We start from the raw sequence: 17522 nt of genomic DNA on the forward strand, positions 1-17522 counted from the left end.
CTCGGAAAAGTTTCCTGCTATCTGATTGGTTAGAATGATCTTGTCCAACCAATCAGCGAGCAAGAAACTTTTCCGAGCTAAAAGGGCACCCCTGCGAGTCGGTGCAAATCTGCCTCACTAAAAAGAATTGACTATAGGAGAAGAATGCCAAGAAAACATCCTACTTGAAGGCCTGGGATTACTTTTTAGAAGAAAAGAGAAAAGTAAATAACAAAAATATATGCTCCTTCGAGTTATCTCGTCTGCCTTTTCTCCAATAAACTTTGAAAGGGGGAGAGGGAGAGGAATACAAACTTTTGAGGACCGGGACCAAGAACTTCTCTCGGGAGCCAAACTTGCCGGCAAAGTCTAACACTGAAGATTGGTAGATTAATTGCTATCCTAATATGATGGTAAAATCCAACTAAGGATTTTTTTTTTTTCGTTTCTAAGGGTAGGATGAAGTGGTTGCGTAAGTTTGGTGTAATTTCATTACATGTATACGAAGCGGAAATTAAATTATAAAAATCATTAAAGAACAGTTTTCTTACCGTCTTGTTCGCTAGAAACAATAACAACCTATTGTTTCTAAGAATCACTCATCTTAATTCAGTAAACTTCACTCCCATTCAAAAGTCACCTTTCCTTTATAATGTCAAGAATATTCATATGAAACAAAACTCAATTTCCCTATTTCGTTTCGATAACCTGTACTCCAATTCAACAAAATTTCCACAAGGAAACATCTAAAACAATCGTTCAATGTTGCCGAGAGTTTTGTCAGCTGAATGATAAATATTGAAGCGAATCGAACCGCAGTGAAACATGAAATATGATACTGAAGGGAAGAACTGTGTTGGTCCTCAGTTCGTCAACAACGAAATTACTTCCTTGGAAATCTAAAAAAAAGAAAATGACGTCTATCTCGAAGAAATAAAATTGAACTTATAACCCATTAATTTTATTGAATGCTTTTAATTCCATTCACAAGACAATAAAGAATAAACAAATTAATATATTAATCTTCCCACTAAAGTAATTTCTATGAAAACAGCGTTTATCAATCATATCAAAGTGAAACATATGAATTACCAATTCTTTAATAAAAAAAAAAAACAAGAGGAAGAAACACTTGTTTATCAAAGAGCAACCAATCACCTCTTCCCTTCAAATCATGAAAGACAAATTGATCGTTAGGGCGAACCGCAATGAAAACAAATCCTGCACCGCTGACATTAGAGGGAGAACGGACGACTTTCTGTCACGCGGACGGGACCTGTCTCTCTATTCGACATTCACGGGAAACACAAGACTGTTCAAAAACACGGTTTATTAAACTACACATCGGAGCTCTAAATAAGATTTTGCTCTGGAAGGGTAATGATGATTAAACAAATCGAATTTATGATGCATCGCTCCGTATTTGGCGCTTTTCAAAGTGGGGTTTTACCAAACATCAAACATGAATTTCCTGTTTTCCCAAAACCCCCAAACTAGGTAATAAGCGATGTTCATCAATTTGGAAATTTCGCACTAATGAACTTTTGTTCATTATTTCACATGCATGGGTAAAAAAAAAAAAAGAATTTCCAGGAAATTTTATATCTATGACTGCATGTACGCGAACAATTTGAAAGAGACCATTTTCGTCTGAAAGAAAGAAAATATTGAATTCTCCCCCTACGTCAGTGCAACAGGATTCAGGTACATAGGTTCTGCAATGGCAAGCACTGAGCCCTCTCTTTAAACGCATCAGAAAAGGATTAAGTCCTATGGATGCAATAAAGTTCAAGGCGCACAAATACTTCCCTTCCAAGTAAACATGAATTTTACACCGCGCTGAGAAATAGTAGTACTTAACTGTTGCGGGATTTCAACGTTAATACCGCGAGAATTGAGCTCAAAGGGAATTTGATGTTTTATCTAATAAATCTGAAATAATTGAGCTCAATATAAATTTCATATTTCATCTAATAAATCTAAAAGAAATAAGTAAATCATCGCACAACATGCAGCTTCAGTACCAGCTATTGCAGAGCTCGACCACATTTCCATTTTCTCTAACTTTAAGGGGAAACATAAATATTCTTGGAAAACAAGAGGGCTGGAGTATGCCAGGTCACCTCCAGGGATCTCATACTCACCAGGATTGGAGACCCACTCCTGTAGAGCCTTCTGTAGGCGTCGCACGTGCAGGGGTTTGGAGGCCATGCCGACGAGGGCCATGATCTCTAGAAATTCTTCTTCTCCTGCTTCGCACAACTGTTGAACGTCATCGCCTCCTGCGGAAACAAAAAAGACATAACACATCGGAGGTGCGAACTTTTGTATGTGGGTTGGGTAATACAGTAAAATGCAAATTTAAAATTATATGAAATGCACTCGGTATAAAGGTATAAATGTGCAAACAGTGATATGAGCACACAATTACATGTATATGGGTTTAAAATCCCTAACCTTTGTTCAAGTTTGGTTATACATACATACATACATACATACATAAATATATATATATATATATATATATATATATATATATATATATATATATATATATATATATATGTATTCACACATACATAAATATGTAAATATATTTATACATACACACATGTATATATATATATATATATATATATATATATATATATATATATACATATATATATATATATATATATATATGTATATATATATATATATACATGTGTGTGTGTGTGTGTTTACTGCGTAGCATAGCCCACGGCTCAAATCGAGACCAATAAGCCATCAACCAGTTAGCCGACCTGTAAATGGGTCCTAGAGCCCTCATATATCAGGAAAAGGGCTTGGGGTTAGTCCATTCTTCCCTTGATACTTCTACAGAACCAAATATTCTCTATTGGGCAGAACTAATTGCAAGAATACTAGCTATCTTCTTAACTTCACTTTAAAAAATGCATAAAAAAAACGGTAAATGTTTAGTAACATTTATTCCAGGAATTTTACCGTTTTAAAAAAAGGAGTGATATTACGATCACCAACCCGTAAAAGATAATAACCAAGTATTGTAAAATTACGGTCGCCTGTATTTTACTGAAATACGGCTGAGAACAGTAGATTTTTTACGGAGAATTTCTGTTTAAAATTACGTTTTTTTTACTGTGTTTGTAGATTATTTTTTCCCGTCATATACACATCTGAATTATCTGACCTGAAAATTTCGACTGTAGCCCTGTCGGAATTTCAAAGACAGATTACTGAATGTGGCTGATTAAAATCACATGGTCAATTTCATTCCCATTAAATGTGCTTCTGTACATTTCGAATTAACAATTGACTTCTTCCAGACTACTTGATTCAAGACATTTGATAGTGTCCAGGTAAATGTCGATCATTGACCGGCATAATATCCGAATGCGATCTATTTGTGATTCTTTAGAATATCCGGTTATGGTCCTTTCGAATATGAGGTTACAGTCTATTCAGGTGTCCGGTATTGGTGCCTTTGGATACACAATTGTGGTTGAAAAGTTGACCTCAAGAACATATAGTGTTACTATTATCATTATTATTATTATTATTATTATTATTATTATTATTAATATTATTATTATTATTATTATCATTATTACTATCATTATTATTATTATTATTATTATTATTATTATTATTATTATTAAGCTACAACCCTAGTTGAAAAAGAAGCTATAAGCCCCATTGATCCAACATGGAAAAATAGCCCAGTGAGGAGAGGAAATAAGGAAATAAATGACCTACGAGAGAAGTAATGAACAATTAATATAAAATATTTCAAGAACAGTAACAATATTGAAATAGATCTTTCATAAATAAAATATAAGGAGAGACAATTGCAACTCCGATTTCCGCAGTTATAAAATATATAAAATCGCAAAAATAATATCAAATCGTCTCTCGCCATTTTGCTAATTGTTATGGAACTCAATACTTATAAGCAGCATTTGCACTGAGGTAAATATTGCCTGGCAAAACATGTAATAGCGAAGTCTGTATGTAATCTTTACATTATCGCATCATCTCGAGTTATTTAATATATTGCAACTATATTTCAATTGTGGAGAATACATTACATATTAGATTTTCTTTCGTTTAAAAAAATCTTGGGTGGTTTTTAGTCTCTGGTATTTAATTAAAATGAAAGGTTTACTTGTGTTTTGATGTATAAATACTTATCAATTGACCCCATTTGTCTAAAGAAAAAAAAAAAGTCATAATAGCATAATTCTAAAAAAACCCTCCCGTATTTATTTTCAAAACTGAATTATGATTTCAAAGCCAACAACAATATAACAGAGTTGCTAAAATTAAATAACAAGAAACTAACACTAACTGTGAATCAAATTACCCGCTCGAATAAAGCACGATTTGTGTCTCCGATTAAAGATGTTATTTACATTCTTGCAACAAAAGTTCTCTTTTTTTCTACCGAGAGAAATAATTAATTTAACAGAGAATGCAGAGCAAAAAGGCATTTTCCTCTTATTAGAGAATTGCGTGCTTAGTTCTTCACAGTTCGCTAGAAGAAATTAAGCTCGTCCATTCTTTAGGAAGAAAGAAAATTATTTGGTTTCGGATTATTTAAATTTTAATTCGAAGGAAATCTAAACTTATCCTGCTAAAGATTTTCACGCACATTTCTTTGTTTATTTTTTCCTTCATAATGCTACGTCAAGTTTTTTTTCTTCACATTTAGTAGAACTTCAAAAGTTCAAACTCGCAGCAATTGTTTCTATGTTGATCAGGCTTACATAAATCCTTTCATAGTTTATATATCAAATATCTGTTTTAATGTTGTTAATGATTTTGAAATATTTTACTTTAATTTTTCATTACTTCTTATATCGTTTATTTATTTCCTCATTTCATTTCTTCACTGGGATATTTTTCCCTGTTGGAGCCCTTGGGCTTATAGGATCTTGCTTTTCCACAACTAGGGTTGTAGCTTGGCTAATAATAATAATAATAATAATAATAATAATAATAATAATGTAGGTAGAGATTATTTAGACGGAATAAAACGTCATACTTTTCTACTGCCTTTTTTTTTTATTAATCATAAAATTCTTTGATATCAAGTCAAACATAAGCTTTCCAATCACCAATCACTTAACTTTCATAACTATTTCGAATAATGTTTTTTATTCATATTGAATTTTGGAAAACTTGGAGATTTGGTTAATACTCTCAACATGATGTCACAAATGTTAAAAATTACCATTTCAATATTATACATTCATGTATTCGCTTTCATATGCAGGTTGGTGATCTGGTGCGTGGGGTATAGTGAATATACATCGAGAAAGCACTACATGTAATTGTTCAGTGGCTACTTTCCTCTCTGGTTACGGTTCATTTTCCCTTTGCCTACTCATACACCGAATAGTCTGGCCTATTCCTTACATATTCTCCTCTGTCCTCATATACCTGACAACACTCAGATCACCAAACAATTCTTCTCTCAAGGAGTTAACTACTGCATTGTAATTGTTCAGCGGCTAATTTCCCTTTGGTAAGGGTAGAAGAGACTCTTTAGCTATGGTAAGCAGCTCTTCTAGAAGTACGCTCAAAAATCAAACCATTGTTCTCTAGCTTTTGGTAATGCCATAAGCCATAGCTTCTGTACCATAGTTTTCCACTATCTTGGGATAGAGTTCTCTTGTTTGAGGGTACACTCGAGTACACTATTATATCTTGTTTCCCTTCCTCTTCTTTTATTAAGTTATAGTTTATATATTAGAGATCTAATTTAATGTTGCAACTGTTCTTAAAATATTTTATCTTAATTGTTAATTACTTATCTTGCAGTTTCTTTATTTCCTTGTTTCCTTCTCTCGCTAGGGTAGTTTTCCCACTTGGAGCCCTTGGGCTTATAGCATCCTGCTTGTCCAATTAGGGTTTGTAGCTTAGTTTGTAGTAATAATAATAATAATAATATTAATAATAATAATAATTATAATAATAATAATAATAATAATAATAACAATAATAATAATAATAATAATAATAATAATAATGTGTCTATAAAACATTGTTTTTCAAACCTTAGATATATCAGTGAACCGGACAATATCTTATTGAATACCATGAAATATGTGTTAAGAATATGCGCTTGAAAACAAACGAAAATATGTTCGTAAACTGTGCCGGATAATAAGCGCTCACTGGTCAAGTATGTTATCTTAGCGTGTTCTAAAAAGAGCGGGCCACGCATGTAAATGTACACAATGATTGAGCACAAAGGGACGGGCAGATAACTGTCAACGCCATTTGAAGATATTGCTGTACATAAATAAGACGATGCTTTATCTTGCACGTTAGTTAACAAGGCTGCTTTGCCTCCTAACGTAAATCAAGTATGCTTTTAGCAATGAGATAGCAAAAGGGTACACTCGGGCGCACTATTCTATCTTATTTCTCTTCCACTTGTTTTGTTAAAGTTTTTAGGGTCTATATAGGAAATATTGATTTAAATGTTGCTAGAGTTTTTGAAATATTTTATCTTTCCATTTTTCCTTTCCTCACTAAGCTATTTTACCCGTTGAAGCCCTTGGGCTTATAGTATCTTGCTTTGTCAACTAGGGTTGTAGCTTAGCAAGTAATAATAATAATAATAATAATAATAATAATAATAATAATTAAAGGTATAACTGACATTTAAAGTGTAGATTTTCCTTTCTAATCAATAAATATTTATTTATTTATTTATTTATTCTTTTGCGGAAGAAAATAAAAGCAAAAGAACTTAACGAGAAAAATTCAAGTCCAGAGTGTCACTTCTAGAAGACTATGAGCAACAAAGACTACTTATCAACAAATCCTTACTTTATGCGTGACAGCTCGTCTCAAAGATACAAGAAATGCAATAAAGATATCAACAAGACCTATTCGTAGACATATCAAAGAAACGGAAACTCAGCTAAGGATGTCAGCACAACCTTGCTATATACATAAACTCTAATTTGTCTCGATGTAAACTGCTAAGAACATAAATACATTCTTGCTTTAAGCTTGTAATTCGCGCCAAAGATATTGAGGCTACTAAGAATATAAGCATGACTTTGCATCACGGGTCTATTCTAATGCATGGTAATAAATTGAAATTGAATACCGAATACAATCTACTTTGCATGTAGACTCAATTTCATCCCAATCTAAATTGCTAAGAATGTAAACTCAACTCGCTTTAAATATAGACTCAATCCTGATTCAAACAAACTGAATCTCAGCTAGGAATTTAAACTCAGCCTGGTTTACATTTAGTCTCAATTCCGTGTCAAATCCAAACTGTTAGGAAATTAAACCCGACTTGCTTTACACGTAGACTCAATTTCGGTTCAAACAAACCAAATCTAAGCTAGAAATTTAAACTCAGCCTGGTTTACATGTACACTCAAACTGCTTTACATGTAGCCTCAATTCCGTGTCAAACCCAAACTGTTAAGAAACTGAACCGAACTTGCTTTACAAGTAGATTCAATTTCGATTCAGACAAACCCAATCTCAGCTAGGAATTGAAACTCAGCCTGGTTTACATCTAGACTCAATTCAATGTTAAACACAAACTGGTAAGAAATTAAACCTAACCTGCTTTACATGTGCACTAAATTTCGTTCCAAACAAACTGAAATTGCTAATTATATAAAGAAGACCTCCTTTACATGTAGACTGTAATTAGAGTTTATTATTGTACTATAAACAATAACTCAGGATGCTTAATAAATACAGTAGACTAACTTGCATTATGAAACACTCTACTAAAAAATATCCCAGAAATTGCAAAGTGAAGATTCGAATTCCTGCAAAACGAACTGAAACTCTACTGTAACCTTTCTCTGCGCGTAGAAAATATATTCTCTCAAAGAAATGCAGCGAAAACACGTAGAAGCTCAGGATACAGAAATTTTCTTCACAACACAACGCATATGAAACTAAAATCTGTTACTCATTCGTCGTTCTGTGAAGCTATGTTTACTTAAAAAGAAGCTACACCATTTTTCAGCTAGTTTCTGAAGCTTATGAAAATGGAATAATGATGTTATAAATTAGAATGATCTAAATGGCCTTTCTGGAAAAACTCAAAAACGGAAACATAGAATAATCAACGATCTTTTCCTTCAGCCAACACGGAGGTGAAGGGACTTTTCTCTAACAAAGTGTTCTCACGTCGTCAAATATATCTAGTCTTGTAGGAAACAACACCTAGTTCGCAACTTAAATTACTATTTTTCAAATAATATTTTAAATGTCAAAGACTTCCAAGGCAAATATATCAAAATAGCAAGCAGTTAGCAAGCTAAAAAGGCTTAGTTAATTTTTTTTCTATGTAAGACATCGTGCATGAAGACGAAGGCAGCTTCTAAAAGTGTCCTGCTTTTGAGTTATGAAATTGAGTTATGAATTTGTAATCCAGCTCAATTCACATAAATTCAAGTCTATTCAAAAGAAGTGATGTTAATCTCAATCTCAGAGCCAGGTGGCTGGTATAGTATAGTAGAAATCAGTAGTATAATTAACCAAGAAATTACAGCAGTTTCTGGTGGGAGGAAAAAAAACCTTATAATGAAATCCTTCGTCTTCCTTAACTACAATTACGACATCTGAGTTATTAAAGTAAATTCTAACCCAACTTCCGTCACTTAACGTTGAGAACTACTTTGCTACTGCAGTTACTCGCATCTGCAACTTAAGTGAAGAGACGAACGGAAGTTAGAGTCTTGAAAAGTCTACGGGATTTGCACTTCAAAGTTGGGCCCTGTCAATAGCTGCACATATTGAGGAGCAAAGGTCTGGTTCTAGCTTAATATGGTGAAACCCCTCCAAATCCCCCTAACCGATAATAATAATAATAATAATAATAATAATAATAATAATAATAATAATAATAATAATAATAATAATAATTATAATAAGAAAAATATCGCGTTAATGATGCTATCAAATACGTTTACCCAATTGCTCCATTTTATGTTATTCATGTAATAAAACTAACATGGAACGTCTTTCATATTGCAATAAATATATACAACATACAGTATATCTGAAGTTTTACAAATCTGAGTTTTCACCATCGAATAAAGGCCAATCTTAGCATTCATCAATTTAAGCTTAATTAAGGGTGATGTACGAAATATATTCAAAGTATAAGTCTTTTTATAGTTTATATATGATATATCTGTTTTGATGTTAGTTTTTAAAATAATTTATTGTTAATTTGTTCTCATAGGTTAATTATTTCCTTATTTCGTTTCCTCACTGGGCTATTTTTCCCTGTTGAAGCCCTTGAGCTTAGAGCATCTTTTCCAAATAGGGTTGTAGCTTAGCTAATAATAATAATAATAATAATAATAATAATAATAATAATAATAATAATAAATCTATAAGCTTCATAAAAGAAGATATTAGAAACAGGAGAATTAAAAGTCCTTGGCTCCTAAAATTGCTTAGAGCCTTTTATCTTTACATGTATCTAATAGTTAAATTTGTAATTGTTATTTCGATTAGAATATGGAATTAACAAGTCAATCATGAAAGGCAAAGACTTACTCACACTCATTCACAAAAGTTCCAGGAATTAGACTACAGCGAAATAGGGTTAATTGTACCTAAACAAAATTATATCCATCACTTTCAGCGTTAGCACACATACTAAAGATAATATGGATGGTCCCGACTAGTACAGCTTCGCTGTTCATGGCGATAAACATTATCCTTTAAAGGTTTAAAGGCCGCTCATGAATGGCAGAGGCAAGGGACAGTGCCCGATCAAGTAGGACAATACCTTAGAGACTGACCATATATCCCATATGATCAGCATCCAGGCTGGGACCAGGGAGGACCAGGCAATGGTTGCTGATGACTCAGCAGATAGACCCATAGGCTCCCCAAAATACCACATCCTTAGCTCAAAAGGATAGTGAGGTTGCAGCGATCAAATAAAAGGAAGGAACAGCATCGAAGCCGTGGAGCTTCATTAGGGAGAAGAGCTTTCTTTTGGGTAAAGCAGTGACTCGAAAATCGTAAAAGCTTCACGTGAAAAAGAAGAAAAATAAAACCATGATCAACTGAAGCTTTGCATTTAGACAAAGGCAAGACTGGCGTTGCACAGCCTGAGGGAAAAAACAACACTGAATGTTGTACAGATTTACACTTAACGTAAGGGATGAACACCAACGTATTAAGAAAGCAATACTGAATAAAAGCATTATGGGGGATGAACAAAACTTAAAGCTGTAAAGCTTAACATTTAAGGAAAAGGGGTGAACAATAAGAGGAAGGGGTGAAGTATGATTACTTAATTAAGGGAGAACGGCAATGCTCCGGCAAAGCTTAAGAATCAACGAGAGGGTGAAACAACAATAACCCAATAATACTTTGCATCGGAAACAAGTGTAAACAATTGGCATAACCAGATAAAACGTGCAATTAAAAGCAGATCAATGAGGAGAATCATCTGTATTAAACGCTGAAAAATGGCAGATATTTTCGGCTGAACTTTTATTCGTGAACCAGAAGCTAGCAACTAAGATTTACATATTTCGTAAGAACAAGAAAATCTACTCGAGTTCCTTTGCATTTCTAGAATAGTTTTGAAAATCTGTTTTCAATTGGTAATACTTTGAATTAAGAGCATATGTGACGCAGGTTGGTCAAGGTGATGACGTAATAACTCCTCAGAAACTAAAACCGTGGTAGCTTGTTTACTGTCCAAAATGACCTTGAAAAATCTCATTAAGGGACTAATAAAGTTTACAAAATTAATCAAGAAGATTTCTCGCTGTAAAATCGCACAAACTACAAAGAAAAATTATCTTTAGATGAACTTGTATTGCTAAAACCAGATTAAGAATAACCCCAGGCAACATTATTGTCATGGTCAAATTTCTCAGCGCAGACAGCAATACATCTGTAATTTCAAATCATTAAACATCATAGCTTCAAAATATTTACAATTACTGAAAACATTGGTTCCAAAGAAAGTTTATGACGCTTTGAATGATGGTCAGGGAATATACATAGTCAAACCATTACTGTATATAGTACTGTAGACAGGGCAGTCTCAGTAAATTACATAAGGTGTGCATAATCACTCTAATGATTCGAGTAATTCATCACAATATAAGTGAAAATAAAAACAAAGAAAGCCAATAGTATTCAACTTGAAAAATAATTAGGTTATATAAAGGTGTATGTATGTATATATATATATATATATATATATATATACACATAAATACACGCACACACATATATATATATATATATATATATATATATATATATATATATGTATATACATACATACATATATATACATCTATATAAATATATATATATATATATATATATATACATCTATATATATATATGTATATATATATATATATATATATATATATATATATATATATATATATATATACATATACAGTATGTCTAATGCAGTTTTCAAGAGGAAGCATGCAAAGCTGTTCAAAACATACAGGAAATTACGTATTTATTTACTCCAATCAAGCAACATATTCTACTAAAGGAAAGATGTAAAAATTTAGAGAAAAAACATTTAATTACTTACAATGGTTGGAGTCAAATGTATAAAGTCTGAGCGTGTTAAATAGAAGGGCATACTACACGACACAAACGCACACAGAATAAATGAATGAATGAATATATATATATATATATATATATATATATATATATATATATATATATATATATATATATATATATAGTAATAATTCAATTATATAAATTTAACAGGTTTATATGAGCCTCCAGTATATATTCAAAATAAAATAAAGAAAACTGAATTTAAAATGGCAACAGTATCATTAAGCGGATATTTTTTTCTGAAGTCTCCACAATTAACTAATAACGATAATGAAGAAAACACAATTTGCGACGAATATAAAGATAAGTTTAGTCAAGAAAATCTAATCAAAGTAATGAAAATAGAGCCAAATACCCTAAAATTTAGTCTCAAGTACATGTTAAATATAAATAAAATTATATGAACTGGTGGTTATGAAAGTACTATGATAAAATATACTAAAAACGTTATACACGATGCCTCCCGCCTACGTTTGTACCCAGAATGCTGATAGCCTTGAAGATTTAATTTTCTTTCCAAAAGTTTCATATAACAGGTTTATTTGTTGACACGTGTGACTGGACAACCGGTGGAAAATGCGAACTAGGAAAAAAAAGAAAGAAAAAAAAACATCCAATATTGATAGGGGAAAATTTCAATTTTACTTTCAAAATATGTCACGGGATCAACTCCATAAACAAAAGTGACAATTTGCAATAGCATTGTAATAAATCTAAATAATAATGGAATCATTATAGAAACTTAACTACTGTCAGATTCAAGTGGCATCGCACCGGCAGGAGCGTCCAAAACAAAACATACCCAAGGGGTCAGGTGCGAGCGGCAATGGGCCGAAACGTGGCATCAGAGAATTCGTGGGTAAATGAGGAATGGATAAATATATTCATAAAAAAGATATAAACAATATCCTAAAATTTTATGTTTCTGATATGATTTTGATTTACCATTTACAATTGGAAACATTTACATAATGAGTCGAAAAAGGATTCAAAGTTGATTTAGTGTAGCATTTTAGATAAATAAAGGTAAAAAGATTATGCAAATTTGGTTATTACAAAAATAGAAAGTGTGTTTGCGCAACACTTTTTTTTTTTAAATATGAAAAAATAAACATTAAAAATTTTTCAATATTCTCAAAACTTATTAAATAAACAATAAAAAAATTTCTAATTCTCAAAACAAGTGTAAACTATATAACTGTACAAACGCGAAAAATTGATAATTCAATATTTCTTATAGAATAAATAGTTATAAATAAAAATACAACTTAAGTTGAAAAGTCCTCATAGAGCCAAAATATGAAATATAAAGCTTTAATAACCACGACATGAAGGAAATTATAACTTGAATAATACGCTCAGAGCAAGGCTAAACTTTGGGCGACTTTTATTAATCAGATTTGAAAACCCATGGGAAAACATGACAACAAAAACTTACTATGTTTAAAAGGAAATCCACCAGAACATAAAAAAAAGGAACAATTGCATATAAACATAACAAAAACTGACTATTTTTGATAGTAAATCCCTCAGAACATAAACAAAAATCTAAAAAAGGAACACTTCCATAAAATAAAACATAAACTAAAAATACAAGGGATATTTAATTAATACACTTACCAAATGAGTAATGAAAACTCAGTTCCAGGTCCTAATGTAATATCTCAGTCTTTTAGAACAAATGCTTAAGAGTCTAAGAAAAACTTACCTTAGCAAACACGAGGATGATAAACTTTCTGATCTGGGCAGGGAAAGCGATGCAAAAAAATAAGGAAACTAGACATGCAAAAAGGCAAGATCCCTTTTTTGTACTGAACCGGGTGCGTTCATTGTTCATGTAGTAAACTTACCTGAACCCAAAATCAAGCTAACCTCTTAAGGGTAAACTTCACTCTAGATTCAGATAAAAAAATATCTTTGAAAGGAACATGGCCGCTAGGCCCTAAGATAAAATAATTAAAATTAATAAAATAAGCATTGGAAGATGATTCTACCAATCCATTGTAATCATCATATATCACTCGAAATAAAAAATTTAGCATCAGTCACCCCATTTTTTTTTGTTCTGTTTCAATCATGTCACACAGACAACACCGATATTTTAAGAAATGGAGACTATACTGACTGTAATTTCATAATGACCTTTCACGCTACCTTGACTGATGAACGTGTCGTAGTAGTTCAGGAGGTTCGCTCGCTGCAACACGCGGTACAGCTGAAGCTCCGACTCGTTGGTGGGTTGTGACGTCACGGCCACTGTAAGCCAATCAGAGAAGACCTTGGTTAGTCAATGGGACAGACATGTAGATTATGATATCATAGGATTTTTTTTCTTTCCAGGATATAAACTATTCGTATTGACAAAGCTAAATGGATGAATATTTATATTTATAATAATTTTCCTTCAGTTATAGTTGAAGATTATAATTATGTAGCCTATATTTATATCTCTAGCTATATACGCAATATATATATATATATATATATATATATATATATATATATATATATATATATATATATATATATATATATATATATATATATATATATACTAATGAACACATACTTACAATTTACAGAATAATCTTAATACTGGTAATTAACCATTTCTAGATTAGGTTATCGTAAAATTACTGTTGTTAAAAAACCTACCGTATCTTAAGATAATAGTAATAATAATATCAGTAACAACAACAACAACAATAATAATTATAATAATAATAATAATATTGATAATAACAATAATAATAATAATAATAATAATAATAATAATAATAATAATAATAATAACGTCCACAAGGATATCCAATTCGTAGAAATGCTCAATGACATTCCATAACAAATCAACAAATACAAAATAAAAAACATTTTGGCTTAGGAAAATGTGGCATTTGGCGTGGTACTGGACAACATGTAAATAAAAAGCAATTCTCTCTCTCTCTCTCTCTCTCTCTCTCTCTCTCTCTCTCTCTCATATATATATATATGTATATATATATGTATATATATATGTATATATATATATATGTATATATATATATATATATATATATATACTGCAAGTTATAACCAGGATTTTTATCTAAAATTTAAATGAAAATTATTGATACAAAATGACCAATGATTTATTGTGCTTGAGGTAATCCCGCATGTACACACACCTCATACATGCAGAAATTGTGTGTGTGTATATATATATATATATATATATATATATATATATATATATATATATATATATATATATAAATAAATATAATATATAATATATATATTATACATATATATAAATAAATAAATATATATATATATATATATATATATATGTATATACATATATATATATATATATATATATAGAGAGAGAGAGAGAGAGAGAGAGAGAGAGAGAGAGAGAGAGAGAACTGTTACTCAAATAAAAAAAAAGGCAATATTGCGTTCACTGGAAATTTAATACCTTTCTTTTTTTTCATCATAATATTTAAACCGATTCTTTACAGCTTTGTAAAGACAAGAAATTGAGAAACTCCTACGTTTGTTAGGGTGGTGAACTCAACTCTCAATTATAACTGAATGAAAAAAAATATATAGAAAATACATTCTTTATCTTTAGGAAAATACATAACAATTCAAATCTTTTTTTTTTTTTTTTAAGAAATGAAAATATAGCTGTTGGGAAAGTCTTAATCCAATAGTGGCTGGCTGGGATTTTTCATATCGCACACAATATCTTGTTATTATAAATAAAAATATTTTATTGGTCACAATAACCAGACAAGCGGCGTCGTCATACAATGCAATTCAATTGGCTAAACTACACAATGGCTTTACCAAATAACAATCCCAAGGCTTTTCATAACAAGCAAAAGGGAAAAGAGTAACGAGCGCAAAAGTTATGCTAAAACAAACATGAAAAAAAAGAAAAAAATATATGTATAAAAACACTATCTTTCGATATCTTTTCACCGTCTATTGTTTCTCTTTGTGCCAGATAAAATTTCTTTACCATCTTTTATAAATTTATAAATGACCATTTTCCACTTCAATTCCTGGTGTATATATCTATTTTTTTTCAAGTGTTTGTTTACTATATCTATCGACCTGTAATCTGATTTTTATTACCTTCCGTATAATAGGAAACGCATCGTAACATTATCTATACCATATTACATTTCAAGTAAGGAAATAAACTTTGTTTACATTCAACATATGTTCTTTCAATTGATCGAGTCTTTCACATTGATTTTCAACATGATGAAACATTATTATCATTTGTTTACCTTTTATAAAACCACAACAGATCCTACCTTCAACCTCCTCTGGGTGTCCGTCCATCCCCGTGGACAGTGAAAGAGAAGGGCGCCGTATTTACACCTCCAGCATTCCTTCTCTAGGTATCTTTTCCACGATCCTATATATTTCTCTCTCTCTCCCTCCTCCTTCCTCTCAACCTATCTATCTACACTCGACACACAGGAGCGGTAACGTCACACTAAACACAAAAACCGAACGCCACTAAATGGTTCACCCTTGATAGACACGTGGTGAGCTTCCTGCTACCGGTCGGGTTTTAGTTGTAGAGGGAAGACGCCGGGGTGAGGGGATGGCAGTGGGGGTAACTGAGGAAAAGCGGGAGTTGGAGGGGGTGCAACCCATTGTGAAGCCGAGGCCTGGGAGGAGGGTGAACCCAGGGGGGGATAACGCGTGCAAGGGGGGGTAAGTGTTGAGAGAAGGCGGGGGAAAGATGAGGGTGAAGGCGATGTTGACCAATGAAAGAGAGCGAGAGATGAAAAACGAAACGGATTGGTAGACCTGGAGAAAAAGGGGAGGGATGAATGAGAAAAAGGAGGGTGGGAGGAAGAAGAGGCCGAAGCGAGGTAGAGGGAAAAAAAAAGGTGAGGAAAAATAAGGTAATATTCAAATGTAAGCGTAACGGAATACGCTTCAGGACGACCAAGGAAATAAAGCCTAGAGAGACAGACGCTGGGAAGCGATGTTGCTCCAGTTCGAGTAGAGAGAGAAAAAGAGAAGGGGAGGGAGAAAGAGTTTAAAGGGAATAAGTAGAAAGGGAGGAGAAACTATAGTCTGACCGAGTGGTGGAGAGAGAGAGAGAGAGAGAGAGAGAGAGAGAGAGAGAGAGTAGATGAAAAGCAGAACAAGGGCAAAACGTGGGGGAGATTAGGAGAGCAATAAGGCATGAGGTCCTTTAAAAAGGACATTACAAAAAAACCGAGGTTAGGGAGAGGGTGAGACCCCACCCGGCGGGAGGAATGAGGAAAGGGGGGGGGGGGAGATCATACTGAGGAAAGTGAGCCAACTGCATTGAGATGGGGGATAGAGGGGGGGAGACTGAGGAAAGATCTGGGGGGTGGCTGGAGGGTGGGGATCGGGGCACGTGCTGGTGAGAGAAGTGAAGGAACGTTTTGGGTACCACGTGCAGACCCAGGGTAGACCCAAAAGGGACCCGCATCAGCGGTTAACGTGATGGATGGAGGCCCTCAAGGTAGAAGGGGGGAAACAAGGGTGGCACCTTGGGAAGGAAATGCACCTATGCAATAAAAAAAAAAGATTCATTCACATTCAAATGCTGATAACGTTTAAATCTCTCTCTCTCTCTCTCTCTCTCTCTCTCTCTCTCTCTCTCAGATATACAAACTTGTATATTATTATTATTATTATTATTAGCTAAGCTACAACCCTAGTTAAAAAAACAAGGAAAAGCTCAAATGAAGACAGGAAATAAAGAAATAAATAAAATGCAAGAGGAGTAACGATCAATTAAAATATTTTAAGAACAGTAATCAACATTAAAACAACTCTTTCATATAAAACCTTTCACATTATATATATATATATATATATATATAATTTATATATATATATATATATATTATGTATGATATATATGA

At 32.5% G+C, this 17522-nt stretch overlaps 1 pseudogene; it reads right to left on the bottom strand.

Moving 5' to 3' along the window:
- The window catches only part of LOC137621561 (uncharacterized), a 364107-nt pseudogene that overhangs the window by 117039 nt on the left and 229546 nt on the right, over window positions 1-17522 (bottom strand).

This window comes from Palaemon carinicauda, chromosome 2, assembly GCF_036898095.1.
Source record: "Palaemon carinicauda isolate YSFRI2023 chromosome 2, ASM3689809v2, whole genome shotgun sequence".
In the NCBI taxonomy this organism is placed as follows: domain Eukaryota; kingdom Metazoa; phylum Arthropoda; class Malacostraca; order Decapoda; family Palaemonidae; genus Palaemon; species Palaemon carinicauda.